This window comes from Taudactylus pleione, unplaced genomic scaffold (genome assembly GCF_031769625.1).
Source record: "Taudactylus pleione unplaced genomic scaffold, aTauple2 ptg000397bl, whole genome shotgun sequence".
NCBI lineage: Eukaryota > Metazoa > Chordata > Amphibia > Anura > Myobatrachidae > Taudactylus > Taudactylus pleione.
In genome coordinates, this window is record NW_028284799.1 from 3753495 (window position 1) to 3771218 (window position 17724).

The 17724-nt window shown below is 41.3% G+C and overlaps 1 protein-coding gene across 6 annotated transcripts in view; it reads right to left on the bottom strand.

Moving 5' to 3' along the window:
• BCAS3 (BCAS3 microtubule associated cell migration factor) overlaps positions 1 to 17724 on the bottom strand; it is a 1455708-nt gene that overhangs the window by 911306 nt on the left and 526678 nt on the right. The window lies entirely within an intron of this gene.

The following is a 17724-nucleotide window of genomic DNA, read 5'->3' on the forward strand; positions in this document are numbered from 1 at the left end:
TTTTATCACAATTGTAATTGACATTATTCGTATACATAAATTACAATCAAGGGTGCATTACTCGTCATGGAAAAATAACCACATAACAGATACAACAGGCAAGCAAGAGTCTAGAGCAGGGGATGTTGTGTTATCCCAAAACATTAGTTTATTTAAACTCTGTATCAATATAGATGTCTACAAGTGTGACCAACCATTATCGATATGAAGCAAACCTCCCATGAATGAAGATCTGAAGTAGACCATTTATACTGTAAGTTGAGTATTGCTGCACCAATAGACTGTGGGCTTGATTCAGCAAAGATCGCTATTGTGATCGCAGCTGCGATTACGCACGCAGTTCAACTGTGATAGTATGCTAATTCATTGTGATCGCTATGCTGCCGCAGCACCACATAAGAACGTCAACTTTACCTTACACACATCCGTGATGTTTAGCAAGACTTGAAAACATCGGTACAATCGACTACCATCGCTGCCTGACCTTACTCAGAAATTGCTAACTTCAGCGCACACTATGAGGCCTCAGGCTGCATATGGCACAGCAGTGGATAATTTGTGCACGCCCATGTAACGGTGTTGAAACGCACTGACACGCCTGCGTATCGCCGACAACCCCCCAATCACCACCCACAAACGGCACTTCCTGTCATTCTGCGATGGGTCTGCATAGTCACTGCAATTGCAGTCCTGATAGCAGTCACCAGTTCGTGAACGCGTAGTGCGATGCATACGGATGTGCAGTACGCAACAATTGGACGATTTCGCGTGTATTAGCACCTGCAATTCAAGCTGCATCAGGCCCTGTTTTTCTACCTCTGTTTTGTTCTTTGATAATAAACTGCCGTTTGTTTATATAGCCTTATAAATCTGGTTATGCATATCTTTACTCAATTATGTGTTATTTCTTCACCGATAACCGTGTGTGATACATATTCCACTGGGAACAATCAATAATTTTCATTTTGAGTCTACAAATAAATGCTTATTGCAGAGTAGTGCGTACTTACCTACTTTAAAGATGGTCCCGTCCAGCAGATCCAGGAAAATAGTGACATTGTGAAATTACTGTACGTATTTTGCAGCATCAGGCATCATGGGGAAATGATGATGCAAGTCACTGGGAATTGCTTCATTATGCACCTGGACTGCCCACTTTACTGGGGAAGGGGTTTCCCGAACATCATGGTAGTAGGATAGTTCAGTGTAATGTATAGCACAGAAGTAATTGTGGCCAATATATAACATGTTTCTACTTTGCAACATACAGTATCTTTACTTGAAGAAAAAGGAGAACTTAACTTGCTCAGTTGGATCAGTGATGTGACTCTCCAAGCAATCACCTGCTCTTTCCTGCCAGGTTTGTTTGCTGATATGTTATTACAGGTAGGTATAATACTTGGATGAAATGTATTGTTTTAAAGATTTTCTGAGATTAAAGCTATTGTAGAAGATTAAAGTACAAGAAGTTTATCTGGTTTCCTATCACTGAATTAAATCCTCTATGTATTGAACTTTATAAAAGCCCTTTCTCCAGTTTTTTCGTCTAAGAAAGGGCTTTCTCAGCTTCTATCGATTTAACAAAAGGCTGCATTGGTGATAACCTATATTGCCCCTCTTGCAGTTGTCCTCATAGACAGCCATGGACAAGACAGCTGTACACCATATAACAAGCAGTGTAAAGCATAGTATTTTTTTGCATCTAGTTAATGCTATCTCTGTATAGCATTAGCCAAGGCCCGCAATGGGGGACCAGCAAAGCTTGTGAGGCTTTGCTGGATTCTCTCAGAATCAAATCTCTATGTGCATGTGTGGCCAACGAATATTACTGGAACCCTTTGCCAACATCGTCATACTGTGTTGTACAGTGTCCTGCAAATTGCTGCGCCAGAATGTGTCACATAGCAGGGAAAACAATTTGGGAGAACTAGTGTTAGACCCCCTAAAAGAAGTGCAAAGCTACAAACGAGGTATGATCATATACAGCTTGCCAACACAACCCATCCATATCTACCCATCACCTCCCCTCGCAACTGTATGCTCAAAATCATTGAAATTTATTTACAAAGAAGTTATATTAAAGAACCAGCAACAGGTACTACATATTATACCCGATAATTATAATTACTTATCGCCACTATAAGTAATTATAATAAGAAATGATGTAACGCCCAGATGCATTAAGAAACACATGAAGGAACAGGAGGGATAACTTCACTTTCTGCTACCGGACCCCTGGTGCACTACTGCACATGTGTGGTCATCAGACTGTCATATCTCACAATATAGCAGCCCCCATAGAAACCTATAACCTATGAGGGTTGCTATTGTGACTGGAAATGGGTGACCTGCAGCAGATATCTCCGATATCTGCTGCAGAATCCACGTCATGCATCCTTGGGATATTTACATTTTGCAAATAGCCATCGAAAACAGACATGATCGATGTATATGCCCCAAAAACATTTTAAAATACATCACCATATTGCTGTAATAGAAATTATACAAAGTCTTATCTTTCTTTATTTTGCAGAATTACTATACAAAATTTATATTGCTCTTCCACAGCCTTATAAGTCTATTTATGTATTATTTCTGAAGACAAAGAAAATAAATTGCTTAAATGTTTACAATAACCAAAACCATCACCCACAGTGGTGACAAATATTGAAAACTAAACATGGACATCTTAACTAGTAACTGAAATATGTATGGAAATGTACTCACTAACTGTGTCTGCCAGACTTTGTTAACACAAAGCATATATCTGTAAGCAACTGCCGACAGATTGGCCATGTGATCACTAATGGTAAAGCCCTGCAAACCTGACACGTCTGTTCACAAGTGTAGATGGTCCGTCTCTAGCTATTATTCTTCCTAAATCACTAAAATTAGCTATTCTAATGCAGTCTGTATATCCCACCTTTTACATTTGATTTGTTAATTATCTGTGCCTGCCTGGGATGGAAATGTGAGGGTATCAGTATATATATATATATATATATATATATATATATATATATATATATATATATATATATATATGGCGGCACTCAGCGGTCTATATGTCAGACAATAAATGAAAAGCACTCCAGTGCTATAAGCAACGTTTCGGGCTTTAATCTTCCGTCGTCAGCCTACAAAACATTCACGTATGTGGGTGCGTGCCTGGGGTGGGTGCCATGAAAGTGATATTAAAAAAAAACAAACAAAAACAAAATCCTTTACAAGATTTGAAAAAATGTCTTACATAAAGAAAAAAATAGCATTCTCTTACAATTGGTACAATAAGAATTAATTTATGGATTTAACCAATGATGAATCCACAGGAATGAGCATTTCAAACTTAATATGTAACATATTCCTAATGCTGCACAAGAGGAATGTGTACATAACACTTAGAATCTGATAAATTAGCTGTTTACACAAACCTCTTGTGTAACCTTGTATGCATGAATCCCTGGAGCAGGAATATATGCACAGGCCAAAAATGGAATAAGTACACATGGGCACCCAGCTGTTTATAGAGGGGTGTAGGATAAGGTTCGTTTCTACTCAGCAGTGATACAGTATTTCCAGAAAAATATTTTACAGGTGTAAGAAGTGTAAGAAACATAAATAATCTAGTGCTAATACATCTTGCAATTAGTAATGCTTCTTAAATGTGCTGTGTTAGGTGAAACAGTCCTGATTAGAGCCGGTTATTTAACTGAAATGTGTCAGGTGCAGTGTCCACATAACATTAGTGGACACCTCAATGCAGAGAAGTATTTAGGGGATGGAGTTTAGGGGGCAGCCTTCAAAAAATCTATAGCTGTCCCATTTACCTATGTAAAACCACATAGGTAAAATACATTTTGTGTAGTTAAACTTATCTACTAATGCCTACTTGTACAATTTTGGATCCTCCATGAACTCCCCCTCCCCTCCAACCTCCTATGACAAATTGTGCCAACTTACCATTTGGGACTAGGCAATCAAACCACCAGCTACTTAAATAGGGAAGTGGGTGGAATGTGGGAGGGTTCCATGCTACCACAAGATGCAGGGGGAACTCCCCAAAAATAGGTAGTCTCCAAAGCATTCCAGGGCAGAAGGTAAATATGAACTAACAGATAGTATGAACAAATGTATAACAAGGCAGCTAAAGTGTCAAATCTGCATGTAATTATAAGAAATAACAATTGTTTCTAAAAATTACACACTCTCTCATTTTGGTTTAATTTTATTAATTGTTCACTTTTTGGGTAATAATGTGCATATCTTTATGAATAGACAAAGAAATTTGTATGATTGGAGAATTAACAATCTAATTTGCAAGTGTGTGCCAGATGTAATGCTAAAATGAAAATGTACTGACATTACATAAATGCCCCTATGTACTAAAGGAAATAGAGAAAAACACAAGTTTTCACTGGAGAAAGAGCTTCTCTCCAATTAACAAGCCCGTCATCCTGCATTGACTTTCGCCGGGACTCTCTGGCCAAGGCTTCCCCATGCAAAGGACAAGTACCACCGGCTATTCTATACATGTCTGCTGGGCTTTTTAACATGGACCCAGCTAAAAAACAAAAGACAGCAAGCTTTAGTCTTGGAATCAATTAACAGAAATCTCTGTTTTAGAACTCACTATCTACAAACACATTACTTGTTAATCCATGTTATATTTTCAATTGGGATGTTAGGAAATTATGCTTCCTACTCATGGTGATAGGTAGTAAGCTGTAAAAAAAAAATACTATTCACAGCTCTAAATGCAACTATTAAAGAACTACCTATTGTAAGATCATTGATGCAGAAATACATTTTCTTATGTGTTACACAGGTGCTATAGGAAACAATGTTTGCAATCAAGTCATATTTTCCCTTTCAGCTATGACTGGAGTCTGTTATGTGAGAACTGATAAGATCAGCTAAATTCAGCAAATGTGGCATGCGTGGTTCTCTATGTGCTGAAAAGTTTGATATCTCTGTGACTTAGTAAATATGAACTTGCTAGTTTGCTCAGGTCCTAGCGATAAGGCTTGCTTTAATGTTTTACCTCTACTTGTCAGCAGCACATGGCAGTGCATAGTTTATCTTATTTTATATTTGCTAAAGCTTTCAGGGGTCAGTTATAGCCACAAGTTTTTTTGGTCCAAAACAAGCAAAATGTCATAAGTAGATGCGAGATAATAGAACATTTTGGGCATGAGCCTTGGAGTGCTGTCATCATCACGTATTTGCTCTGTGTACAGATAATGTTAGGTGCTGGCTAATTTTTGGCTGTGTGTTTATATAACAAGATCAAAAAGAACTGTAAAGCAAGTGACCAGTAACCCACTTTTATCTATGACCAGTTCTAACTTGTCTTCCCAGTTTGTACACTGAACATCCTGTTTACCTGCAGTCCTAAGACAAACAGTCTCAGTTCACTTAATTGTTTCCAGTTTTTACAGATCATCCTCTCCTCGTTATAACATTTGCATGGAATGTCACTTATCTACACGGACTTACATTCTGTAATTTTCTGGGATAATTTAAGTGGATCTCTGAAGTAATAGTGCAAAACAAAAAAGATGGATAAATAGATAAATAGAGCACTGTAGATAAATATACCATAATATGTGCTTTAGGTGATAGAACCAAATGTCTATATACAGTCAGGTCCATAAATATTGGGACATTGACAGAATTTTCATATTTTGGCCTCTATTCACCACCACAATGGCTTTGAAATGAAACAAACAAGATGTGCTTTAACTGCAGACTTTCAGATTTAATTTGAGAGTAATTACATCCAAATCAGGTGAACGGTGTAGGAATTACAACGGTTTCTATATGTGCCTCCCACTTTTTAAGGGGCCAAAAGTAATGGGACAAACTAAACAATCCCAAATCTAACTTTCACTTTTTAATACTTTGTTGCAAATCCTTTGCAGGCAATTACAGCCTGAAGTCTGGAACGCATAGACATCACCAGACGCTGGGTTTCATCCCTGGTGATGTTCTGCCAGGCCTCTACTGCAAATGTCTTCAGTTCCTGCTTGTTCTTGGGGCATTTTCCCTTCAGTTTTGTCTTCATCAAGTGAAATGCATGCTCAATTAGATTCATGTCAGGGAATTGACTTGGCCATTGCATAACATTCCACTTTTTAGCCTTAAAAAACTGTTTGGTTGCTTTTGCAGTATGCTTAGGGTCATTATCCATCTGCACTGTGAAGCGCTGTCCAATGAGTTCTGAAGCATTTGACTGAATATGAGCATATAATATTGCCCGAAACACTTCAGAATTCATTATGCTGCTTTTGTCAGCAGTCACATCATCAATAAATACAAGGGAATCAGGCCTTCATTCAGAGACGGCCGTACGGTCTACGACCGCATGGCCGCCTCGATGTTTGTCAAGTGCGCATGCGCACGAGGGAGCCGGCTCCTGCGTGCGCATGCGTGAGACCCGCTACGACCGACAGCGCCGGTCGTAGCGGGTCTCTTTCCAAAGGGGGCGAGCTGTCGATGTTGATTGACAGCTCGCCCCGTTTGGAAGGCGGGCCGGGGGGGTGGCAGCCCAAACGGAGGCGTACAAATGGGAACGCCTACAGTTTGGGGGAGGCCCCACTGACATCACTAGTGATGTCAGTGGAGAGCTTCCTGCTCTTACAGAGCCAGAAGCTCTCCGGGGCTTACGACAAGTGAGACCCTACCCTAGGGTCTCGTCGTAAGCCCCGATGGTCGCGATGGTCTCTGACCATCGCGACCATCACCCTAGCGGTCGTTAGAGCTGTGGGTGTAAACAACCGAAACAGAGGCGGGCAGTCGGGATGCAAGCGGCCGCCCAGTTTCTGAGCAACCGCTTGCATCCTCCGACCGCCTCTGAATGAGGCCCCCAGTTCCATTGGCAGCCATACATGCCCACCATACATGTTTTGATTTCTCAGCCTAATGATGCCTTGCTTCACTGACAGTGACAGCTCTTTGGATCTCATATTAAGAGTTGACAGCACCTGATTCCAAATGCAAATGTCACACCTAGAATCAACTCCAAACCTTTTACCTGCTTAATTGATAATGAAATAACGAGGGAATAGCCCACACCTGTCCATGAAATAGCTTTTGAGTTGATAGTCCCATTATTTTGGCCCCTTAAAAAGTGGGAGGCACATATTGAAACTGTTGTAATTCCTACACTGTCCACCCGATTTGGATGTAATTACCCTCAAATTAAATCTGAAAGTCTGCAGTTAAAGCACATCTTGTTTGTTTCATTTCAAAACCATTGTGGTGGTGAATAGAGGCCAAAATCTGAAAATTCTGTCAATGTCCCAATATTTATGGACCTGACTGTATATCAGAGGTTCCCAAACGCGGTCCTCAAGGCAACCCAACAGTTCAAGTTTTAGAGATATCAATGTTTGATCACGGGTGGTTAAATCAAATTGATTGAGGTACTAATGAATTCACCTGTGGTCAAGCATGGATATCCTTAAAACCTGGACTGTTAGGGTGCCTTGAGGACAGAGGGCCTAATTCAGACTCGCTCGCTCGCGCTGAGCGCTCGCAAGCGGGTCGATGGTGCCCTAATGCGCATGCGCACGATGGAGGGAGCTCAGCATTTACAACAGGTCTGAGCAGCAGCAAACACTGCAAGTCCCTTTGTACACAGAGAGCTCTCATGCTGTGTATGCAATCACAGTGGCTAATTTATGCACGCCCATGAAACGGTGTTCAAACAGACAGACACACTTCTGTTTTTATGGCCAACCCCCCCCTCCCGTCACCACCCTCAAACGCTGAAAGCCTATCACTCACTTTGCGATTAATTCCTCTGTGCGTCCGTGATTGATTGGGATCAAAGCGCACGCACAGTGCGGCTTAGACACATGCGCAATGGCAAACAATCGCTTGATCTGCGTCCATCGCCATTGTGTCTGCTACTCAATCAGGCACTATGCTTGCAAGGGTACTCTCCACATAATCGGGAGGCTGTCTGTAATGAGTATATCAATACAATGTTGTGGGCTAAGCATCTGGGCAGATGTGCAATTAGGAGTTTTATGCAGTCGAGAGTCCATGAAAATTGTCTGGCTATGTAGGTCCGGATGTAGTCAGCATCCTGGCGTGCAGAATGTTGGCGGCCTAAATACCGGCGCCATACTCCCATAAGCATCGGGATGTCGGCTCCAGAATCCCGACCACCGACATTCAGAATGTAAATATCGGGGGTTAGGGGAGAGTTTCAAATTCTTGCACTCATCGGTAGTAACAGGCTTAAATTACATAAATGTATGACCTTGTAAAAAAGTTCTGATTGACAAAGGTTGAAGCAAAGAATTGAGCAAGATAGTATGACATTTTAAAGAGGATTGCAATTTCAGATAAAAAGATAGCACACATATCTATTTCTTCATCTAAGAAGGACCAATGAATCTAGGATCAAATTTGAATGAAGGGACCCTTAGATGGGAATTCAGATAGCCGCAGGTTATCCACGCCGGCCAATCAGTTAAACCACAGAAATGCACTCTCTGGGGTTTAACATGCAGAAAAAAAACATTGATTTTGCACTCTCGTATGTGTAATCAATGGAACAATGCGTGTTTACCGTGCAGGGAAAATGTTACTTAATTGAGTAGCATTTCCCCACATGGCGTGATCAATTAGATTCGGGGCATAATCTGGGGAGAGAGAAGCACATTACTGGTCGCCGATGCCCTAGACACGCCCTGCTCCCCACCCCACCCCTGTGAGGATTGCCATAGTGCCCAGGGCAAGTGCCCTGCTCTCCCGGTTCTAGATATTCCACTGGTCCCCACTCACCCCGCTGTCTGCCCTACCCCTGTCGCGGGATGTAACTGGTCTCAATACCAACATTCGAATCCCGACAAGGGAGTTAAGATAGGTGTCGAAATACCAACGCCCATCTTAATCCCGACGCCGGATTGTCTGACCGAACAAGGTAAGTCTGCGGCGCCCTTAACGTTAGCCCGTGAAGGGGGGAGGGTTAGGTTTAGTGACCATAGCGGGGTTAGTTTAGGTTATGGGGGGGAGGTTAGCGTTAGGCACCCCCAGGGGGAAGTTAGGGTTAGGCACCCCCCTGGGAGGGTCAGGTTTAGGGGAGGGTCAGGTTTAGGGGCGGGTTAGGCACTCCCCGGGGGGGGGGGGGGGGGATGTTAGGAATAGGCACCGGGGGGGTTAGGGGGGGAGGTAGGGATAGAGGATCTCATTCACAGTCGGTTGTTGTGGCCGCTCGGTAGTAAGGGAAAAGGGGACGGATATGTAAATGAAGTGCTCTCAAGTTGCGTCGTTAAGATGGGATCGTTAGCTGGACGAGCGAGGGGAGGATGCGGCCATAAGACTACAAACACGCCCCCTTCTCGTTCGCAATACACGTCATCTCCAGGCATATAAGGATTAATGGAGACCATCGGGAACCATCGGAGTTGGTCGTAGAGGTTATGGTTGACCATGCCCTCTCTTAAGCACTACGATCTAGTCAGTGTAAAAACCTCCCATGTCACATGTGCCATGACACTACTTAGTTAATTATGCACTCCCATAAAACGCTGTTTGCATAGTCAGACACGCCTGCATTCGGATCTCCACTCCCCCGTTCACAAGTACCTTCATCTGTTACCACCCACAAACGCCTCATCCTGTCACTCAAACTAACGAGCTGGCTGTGTTCAACAGTGCCAGATTAAGGTCCACAAGGACCTGGAGCTGAAATTTATGAAGGGCCTATTGTAACCTGCTGCAAGAGGTGTGTTCAGCACTGCGGTTGGCGATGCAGTCTAAATACCGACGGCCAGGATGCCGTCTGTTGAAATCCCGGCATCGGAAACCTGACCCGGGACTAAACATAGACGGCTAAATCTCTCAGCCGGCCTACATACAGACGACGGAATCACTGCAGTTGGGATATTGACCGCATCCCCATGCTTGTGCTGTGTATTATACTGTGTATGCCCTGGACTGATATCAAGGGCTATTATATAATAGACCCTTAATTTAGGGGGAAAAAGGTCTGTATCTTAAATAGTAAGTCACACAATGTAAACTACTGGTAGTTGACCTTTCAATCCTCTACTACTACTGTGTGTGTGTGTGTATATATATTTTAGTGGTAGTCAAACCTGGCATCACACACACATATATATGATAGATATACTGTACATAATTGTAGATATGTGTGTGTATAATTATTGATACAGTAGAGATAGATATTGATATAGATATATATATATACACAAATAATCATAGATAAATAGATAGATGAAAGGTTAGTGTACACCATGTTTTTTTTTCTTACTATTCAAATATACAGTATAATAAAATCTAAATATTCAATATATAAAAACAAAACACACATTAGATATTCTAAAACTGCCTTTATCATTGTACCCTTAGGTGACAGTTGATGGTAGCCAAGTATAGGAGCTCCCTGGAATCATCCGTGTCGTGATGAGCAGGCAGACACTGCCCACTGAGCCATGCTCCTGCCCTGACGCCCCCCTTCCTGGTGTGATCCCCCACAGGGGGGAGGGGCTAGGTATCGGATGGCTACTCACAGCCTGCTGGGGGAGTTGCTTGTGCCCCACGGTCGAGGGGTCATTGGACGGCCATTTGAGAAAGGCACTCGCAGACTGTTGGGGGAGGGTACTCGTGTCCTGTGGGCGGGGCATCGAATGGCCACTTGAGACAGCCACTCGCAGCCTGCTGGGGGAGGAGGGTGCTCGCGTCCCGCGGTCAGGGCATCGGACGGCCACTTGCAGTCTGCTGGGGGTAGGGGGTGTTAGCGTCCCACAGTCGAGGGGGGCGAGGCATCAAACGGCCACATGCAGCCTGCTGTAGCAGCTAACAATAAACCTGGCTACAGCAGCACAGATACCATGGGCCTATTTTGACAGGGGGCCTGGAGCTGTAGCTCCGTACGCCCAATTGTTAATCCAGCCCTGGTGTTCAAGGAGAGAGCAATTTCTGATCGTAACAGCTAGTTTGCGCACGCGCATTGCGAATTTTACGCATGCGCAGTTTAGCAAACATCGGCTGCGACCGACTCTGAATGAGGTCCAGAGAACTTACATTGATTTTTGCTATATCGGTAATCAATATATATCAGACTATCGATGATTTAGCGACTTTGATTTTCCCAGTACCTGCTTCTCTGAGCAGCTGCTAGGTACACAATGGGGGACACTGAGAGGTCCCTCTGCTAGTGGTGGCTACTGGAAGATTATCTTCTGGCACTGTGCATTTCTGACAGGTCTCATAGTTTGCGATCATGTCAGTTAACGCACAGTTTGGCGTGGCCGCAGACGATGTGACCAGGCAAGTGGTTAAGAATGTCATAGTTGACATCCTAGTCCATATGGGGTGTGATGGGTAGCTGGAGCCACTTCATCACGGGCTATTTCTAGAGTTTCTCATCAGGAGAAGTGAATGTAGAAAACGGAGAGAAAAGTTGTAGCAGAGAGGTGGAAAGTTGTTTGAGTAGACTTGGTAGAGTTCAATAACTGGGAGCTTGAAGTAATGGAGGGATTAAATGGTCACTACTCTTAAAACAGATAATCAATCATAAAAAATGCTACATACTGTACATTGTAAAACAGAAGGAATGCTTATGTAAATGTTACCAAAACATTACAGAATTTATGGGTGTCCATCTTATGTAGGTTAAGGCAGGGCCAGATTAACAATGGGGCAGATGGAGCTACAGCTCCAGGCCTCCAAATAATAATAGGCCCATCAACATGACAGAATGATTACCAGCTGCCTAACTTGCCATAAATTTTAAGTATTTAAATAGTTTTTATAGTCCCCCCAACCCCCACAAAAAAAAACAAAATTATGCAATTTTTCTATTTCTATGTAGTTAGGGAGACATTGTGCTCATACTGTAGTTTAGGGGGTGTATACACCAAGGTGACTCTGACCACAGTCACACAGCACCGTTCATAGCTCTTCCCCTTCTCAGTATAGGCCCTTGAACATTTTCAGCTCCAGGCCCATGTGGGCCTTAATCCGGCCCTGGGTTAAGGCAAGCTATAGCGCTCATCGGAATTGTGATTAAAAATACATTTGAAATATGTTTATGGAAGGGTGCAATAGATATATTTTTCTTTTGTACCTTAACATTGTATAGATTAAAATAATTAACACCATATTTAAGTCTTTGTAAAAAAAAGTATATATTTGACAACAGAGCCAAAAAGGTTGTCTCAAAAATATATTTAAAAAAAACACTGAAATGTTAATTATGCCTTTAGTATATGCCATAAGAGCGTCATTAGTAGTAAATGTTTTTCATGAATTAAAGGATACTACAAGGGGTAAAGTACCTCATAGCAACCAAGCAGAATCTGCCAAGGCTGGAGGTGTGTAGCTAATGCTGCACCTGGCTGAAGATTGGCCAATCCAATGCCACATTAGTTGTACACTTTGCATACATAGATCATAATGCTATGACCACCATGGTACTCCTGCACCTCTTCCTGTGACTGTTTGCTCTATGGATGGACAGGTCCTCTTTTAACATTTCTAAGCTAATAAAAGACTATAGAACAATTTGTTTACTTCCTGGTTCAGCCAAGAGAGCTACAGATAGGCAGAGAGCTAAATTTATTAACCGAATGCCAAGACGTGTTCTGTAACTCCTCCTATAGTCCCCTCTACTCAATTACTACTGTGAGGGGGCAGTGTCAGTGATTAGCATACACTCCATCTAGTTGGATTAAACAATATGCTAAACAGTCTGGTTAGCATGTTAATTGCCTGGTGACCTTATTTAGACTCTCCTGGGTGAATGAGAAGGATATCCTCTTTAAATCAAATTTAAGTCTGAAAATTATAAAAAAAAATGACACAATGATATTAGTTGTAAACAGTTATGTGCAGCTTGTAAACAACAGTTTTAACTCTCAATACACCCTGTACCAATGGACAGGTTTGCGCAATATTTTCCTTCTTGTATGTGGCACAGCAGCCAAGTCACTGAAATGACACATGATATCAACTGGTTAGTGTTTTATCACTGATCTGGAAAACAATATTTAATAGTTTAGTCAATACTGTGTGTTTAATCACAGGATTTAGTCGGCATCACAGCGCACACAATGCCGGCGGTCAGAATCCCACCCAGCTCCAGAATCCTGACGGCTGCGATTCCAACGATGAGTTTTAGGGTTAGGCACTAGGGGGAGGCTTAGGGTCAGGCTGCGGGGAAGGGGGGGGAGGGTTTAGACTTCTGGAAAGGTGGGTTAGGTTAAGAGGTAGGGTTAGATTACTTACATGCATGTTCGAATTAGGCTGCCGGGATTCTGACCGGCGGCATTATAAGTGCTAGGTTCGCGTACCCAACCCTTTATCCAATATGTACAGCGCTACAGAACCCTTGTGGTGCCATTTAAGTAACAGTTATACAAATAACAGAATACGAAATAACATTTTTTTTATCATGTAAATAACCTAACCTTTATCATGTAAATAACCTCACCTTTATCATGTAAATAATTTGTTGATTAGTGTTTAACAATCTTGTCAACAACGAAGATTTAAAAACACATTTGTTTAGAGAATCTATTACGATAGGCACTATCCCTCCAAATTCAGCTAGAGCTCCATCACAAGGAACAATACTAGAAAAAAAACACATTCAATAGCTATTTTACACCAAACAAGAAAACCAACAATGGTGCTGAGCAAATGGGAAAATCGTTTCATTGACTTAACTGGTCTTTTCTGATTACATTTGTTTCCAATTTTTAAGATTTAGAGGACCCTTATTCTCTGCGGTCGGGAGTCTGTTGCAAGCCCAGTACTGTAGTGTGCATCTGCAGAGCAACCCCTCAGACTTCCAGTCCTTGTATTAGCTCCAAGCTAGGTCATTTACCGTTTATTTTATGGACAGAACTGCTGGCCTCTAAATTAATAGTAAACTGTTATAAAGCTGCAATTTCATTCTCGTTTCCTCCTAGTTCTCACAAAACATCTTTCTTCTGTCAATGTATATACCCTTATTTCAGTATTTTAAAAATACTAGCAAAACAAAAACATACAACAGATACAAGCAATGTTACAATTATTTGAACTATCATCCTTATTATTTTATGGAAATATGTACAATTTCACAGATTTCCTGTCAACTGATGAAGAATAAAAAAAACCTATGAGATCTCCTTTTCCAAACTGGCATACTTGCTTTAGTATCATGTGTGTATCAAGGACAGTGGAATCTGATTTACAAAAATGAATGGAATGTCCTCTTGACGTATTGATGTTATCAGTACAAAAACAAAGGTTTAATAAGCAGAATAAGTATTTATTGCCCGCATTGTTGAACATTTTCAACTGAAATATGGTTTCATAACAGCTTAAAATAAACACAATATTATTAAATCATTTTATTTTCATTTAAAGTGGACCAAGCAGCTCAGATCAATGCCACACTAATATTAAGATAATACAGTAGTCTTCTGCTTGCCATCTGATTAATACTGGCATTGGCAATGTACAGTATGTGCAATCATCGGTTAGTTACAAAATACTCGACCCTGGAAAACTGATGCACCCTATCTCACACAAGTGCGGCCTGCCCCGATTCATTTTCATAGAAGACCGACAGTAAAATAATGTGATTGATCCCTAATCACTCTCAACATAAAACTTCCACACCCATCTCATCTCCAGCACACTCCACACCCGGGCTGAGAAAGATAATTAAGTAAGACCAGGGAATACGTCCTGCAACTGTTAAATTTGTTTAAATTTGAACATTTTATAGCAGTAATCTTCAAAGCCAAATATTTCATGTCATTATTTTGAATAATGAATTATTACAACTACTTTTAGCTGTTTGCATGACAATTTTGTATTGATTTGCTACTCTGCAGGAAATGCATACTACAAAAGCAATCACAGATGTTATAGTTGAAAGTATCAAAAACTATATCGACTGTGCCTTGTTGCCTTGCCCCTGGACTGGTGCAACATCAAAAAATTCTTGTTCTACAAATATTAAATATCTATGGCTTAAAAAATGTCATTATAACACAATGTTATTTATAGGTTAGGGCTCCCATACAGTTACTCGCCAGACTTTAGTAACAATAGGGGACGGAGAAGGATGGTTTACTTCTATCCATGAACAGAGTCTTCCTGGAGTACAATATAAGAAATATAATACATTTTCTTGGGAACCACCTATTTTGGGGTCCCAAAGCAATAGCATACTAAGATGGGAATCAATTAGCAGCAGTAATTTACCAAGGGTGAAAAAGATGGTAGCCTCAGACTTTAACACTCGAGGCTATTCAATTAGAGACCCTATTTCTTTCCCTGTAAATTACTGTGTTGAAGCGAGTTTACCCATAGAACCCGGGATAAGTTCCTGGACCTATGGGTTAACATGGTAGCGGCATTAGCAAACAGGCTATTTAACGTGGAAGCTCAGGCTTGGAAAAAAATCCTGGTTAACTGCAGACTGCGGGCTGCCTTTGGTCTAATTGAATAGCCCCACTGCATCCATTAGTTGGATTCCCCACCTATGCATCAGTGATATAGAAAATTGATCCTGCTAAGTACTTTTGGAAAGGGATATTGATTACTATTTGAAAACTACAACAGCACTACCAAATATATTTACAGCCAAATGGCAATCAAACATAGGTACTTTTAAATCAGCTTTAATGCCAGCTTTGTCAGCTTTAATTACAATATTTTATAAGACTCTTTTACCCCCTGGAGTTACGTCTGTTTAATATTCATTCTCCGTGCCCTTTGACCCTACTGATTAATTACATTGGAGTAACTCTAACAGATTCAGGCAACAAGGAAACACGTGAACTATAACGTTACTATTGATGAGTGAATGGTAACAATTGCATGAGGGAACTGATCAGGGTCAGAATGTTGGCCCCATTTCCAGAAGTCAAGTTACAAGCCGAGACTGAGTGGGGGGATGACCTGTGATGTTGAAAGGGACCAAATTACAGTAAATTTAGCAGGGGAGTTGGTGAGAATATATGTAATATGTTTTCACACATGGACAAATCAAACTTTCCAGAAGTGAGAGATTGTGCATTTTGTAGCGTTTAAGACAAGGGTGTGCAAAAAGCAGTCCACAAGCTATTATTAAACTACAAATCCCAGCATGCCTTGCAACAGTTTCAGCATGGCGATATAGCAAAACTGTGACAGGGCATGCTGGGATGTGTAGTTCTACAACAGCTGGGTGGCCTATTGCTCACCACTAGTTTAAGAGGTGCCAGATTAACCTTTGAGTATATTTAAGTACATCAGGAGGCTGTCTGAACAAATTTGATGACAAATCCAGCATGCAGATTTTAATGACTTTACCCTACCTTTAGACTGGGGTGAGCGGATGTTCCCACTTAACATCCTCACTGTTTCCAACACAAACTGAATGGATTCTGAAATATTCTAAATAATTTAGCGTGAACCATGTACCATCTGTAATACACCAACATAATTCAATCGGGGCATATGCCCCTTATGAAATTTACTATAAAAGTATTTTAAATGGGGAAACGGACAGTGACCCGAGCTCAGCATTTGGTATAACTCCTATATATCCAGAAAAGAGAGAAAACCATATTTTCCAGATAGAGCACATCCTGGGGAAAAGGCTAGTATATTCCTAAAATGAGAATAGTGTTGGGACTGGGGAAAGCAAGGTGAAGCTACACATGCTTTGGTCTCAATTTTGGAGTAAGGAAATTATAGCAAGGAGAAAGCCAGTTTCATCCAGAGCTCAATATTCTCACATTCTTAGGGTGTGCCATAAACGCAGTAAGCCAAGTGAGTGGTTGTAAAGTACATTCTTAAATTTGGAATTCCCAAGCCCCTCTGCTTTGAGGACCAATGAAGTAGCCATATTCATACATTTGATTGCCTTCCAAACTAGATACATTTAGGGATTTCAGGGCCGATTCATAATATCATGCAAGTTATCTGAAATTGCACTAGCACTGCCCGTATGCCGAATTGTACAGATTTATGCAAGTGCACCATCTCTATCCATACAATTGTTTGTAAAGTAAACATCCTTATCTGTGCACAATCACAGTACACAATCCCTATCCTTGGTGCAAGAGATCCGTCTGATCTCTCCATACACACAACTCAATAAAGCCAACTATTCCAGTTACATGTCCCCCATTAACTTAGCCAACGTGCAAACTCCCTATTATACGCCCCTTCACCCGGAAGGGGAGATGTGACTGATTTGTTTATATCTCTCTAGCACCCATAGATATGTACGCTAGCCTACGGACCATTGCAAAAAAAACACAAAAAAGCAAGTTTTATCCACAAAATGAGACTGCATGCAACTCTGCTCCAGCCCCATTGCTGTTTAAGGGCATACATAGGAACATCACCAGGTGAGTTAAAAACACTTGTCTCTGTAGGATAATTATTTTCATGGCAAGTCCAAGTTAGCAGATGAAACGCAATTTCCAGTTGTGAAGGTCCGCTGCTAAGGTCTTAAAGAGAGCCATCTAATTCGCATCATGCAGGGGTTCATACTGATTCCTTAGAAGTTAGCAGTAATGCTACTTTTAATTTATGGCATGAGATTAATGGCCTTAATCTAATTTTTTTTTTTAATTAATTTTGAAGTTGAAGACCTCCCCAAGGAGGCTCATCTTTCATAAAATAAATATTTTTCATATATTCACTATAGTGATCAGAACATTATCTGCATAAAGGGCTTTCATGGGTAAACCT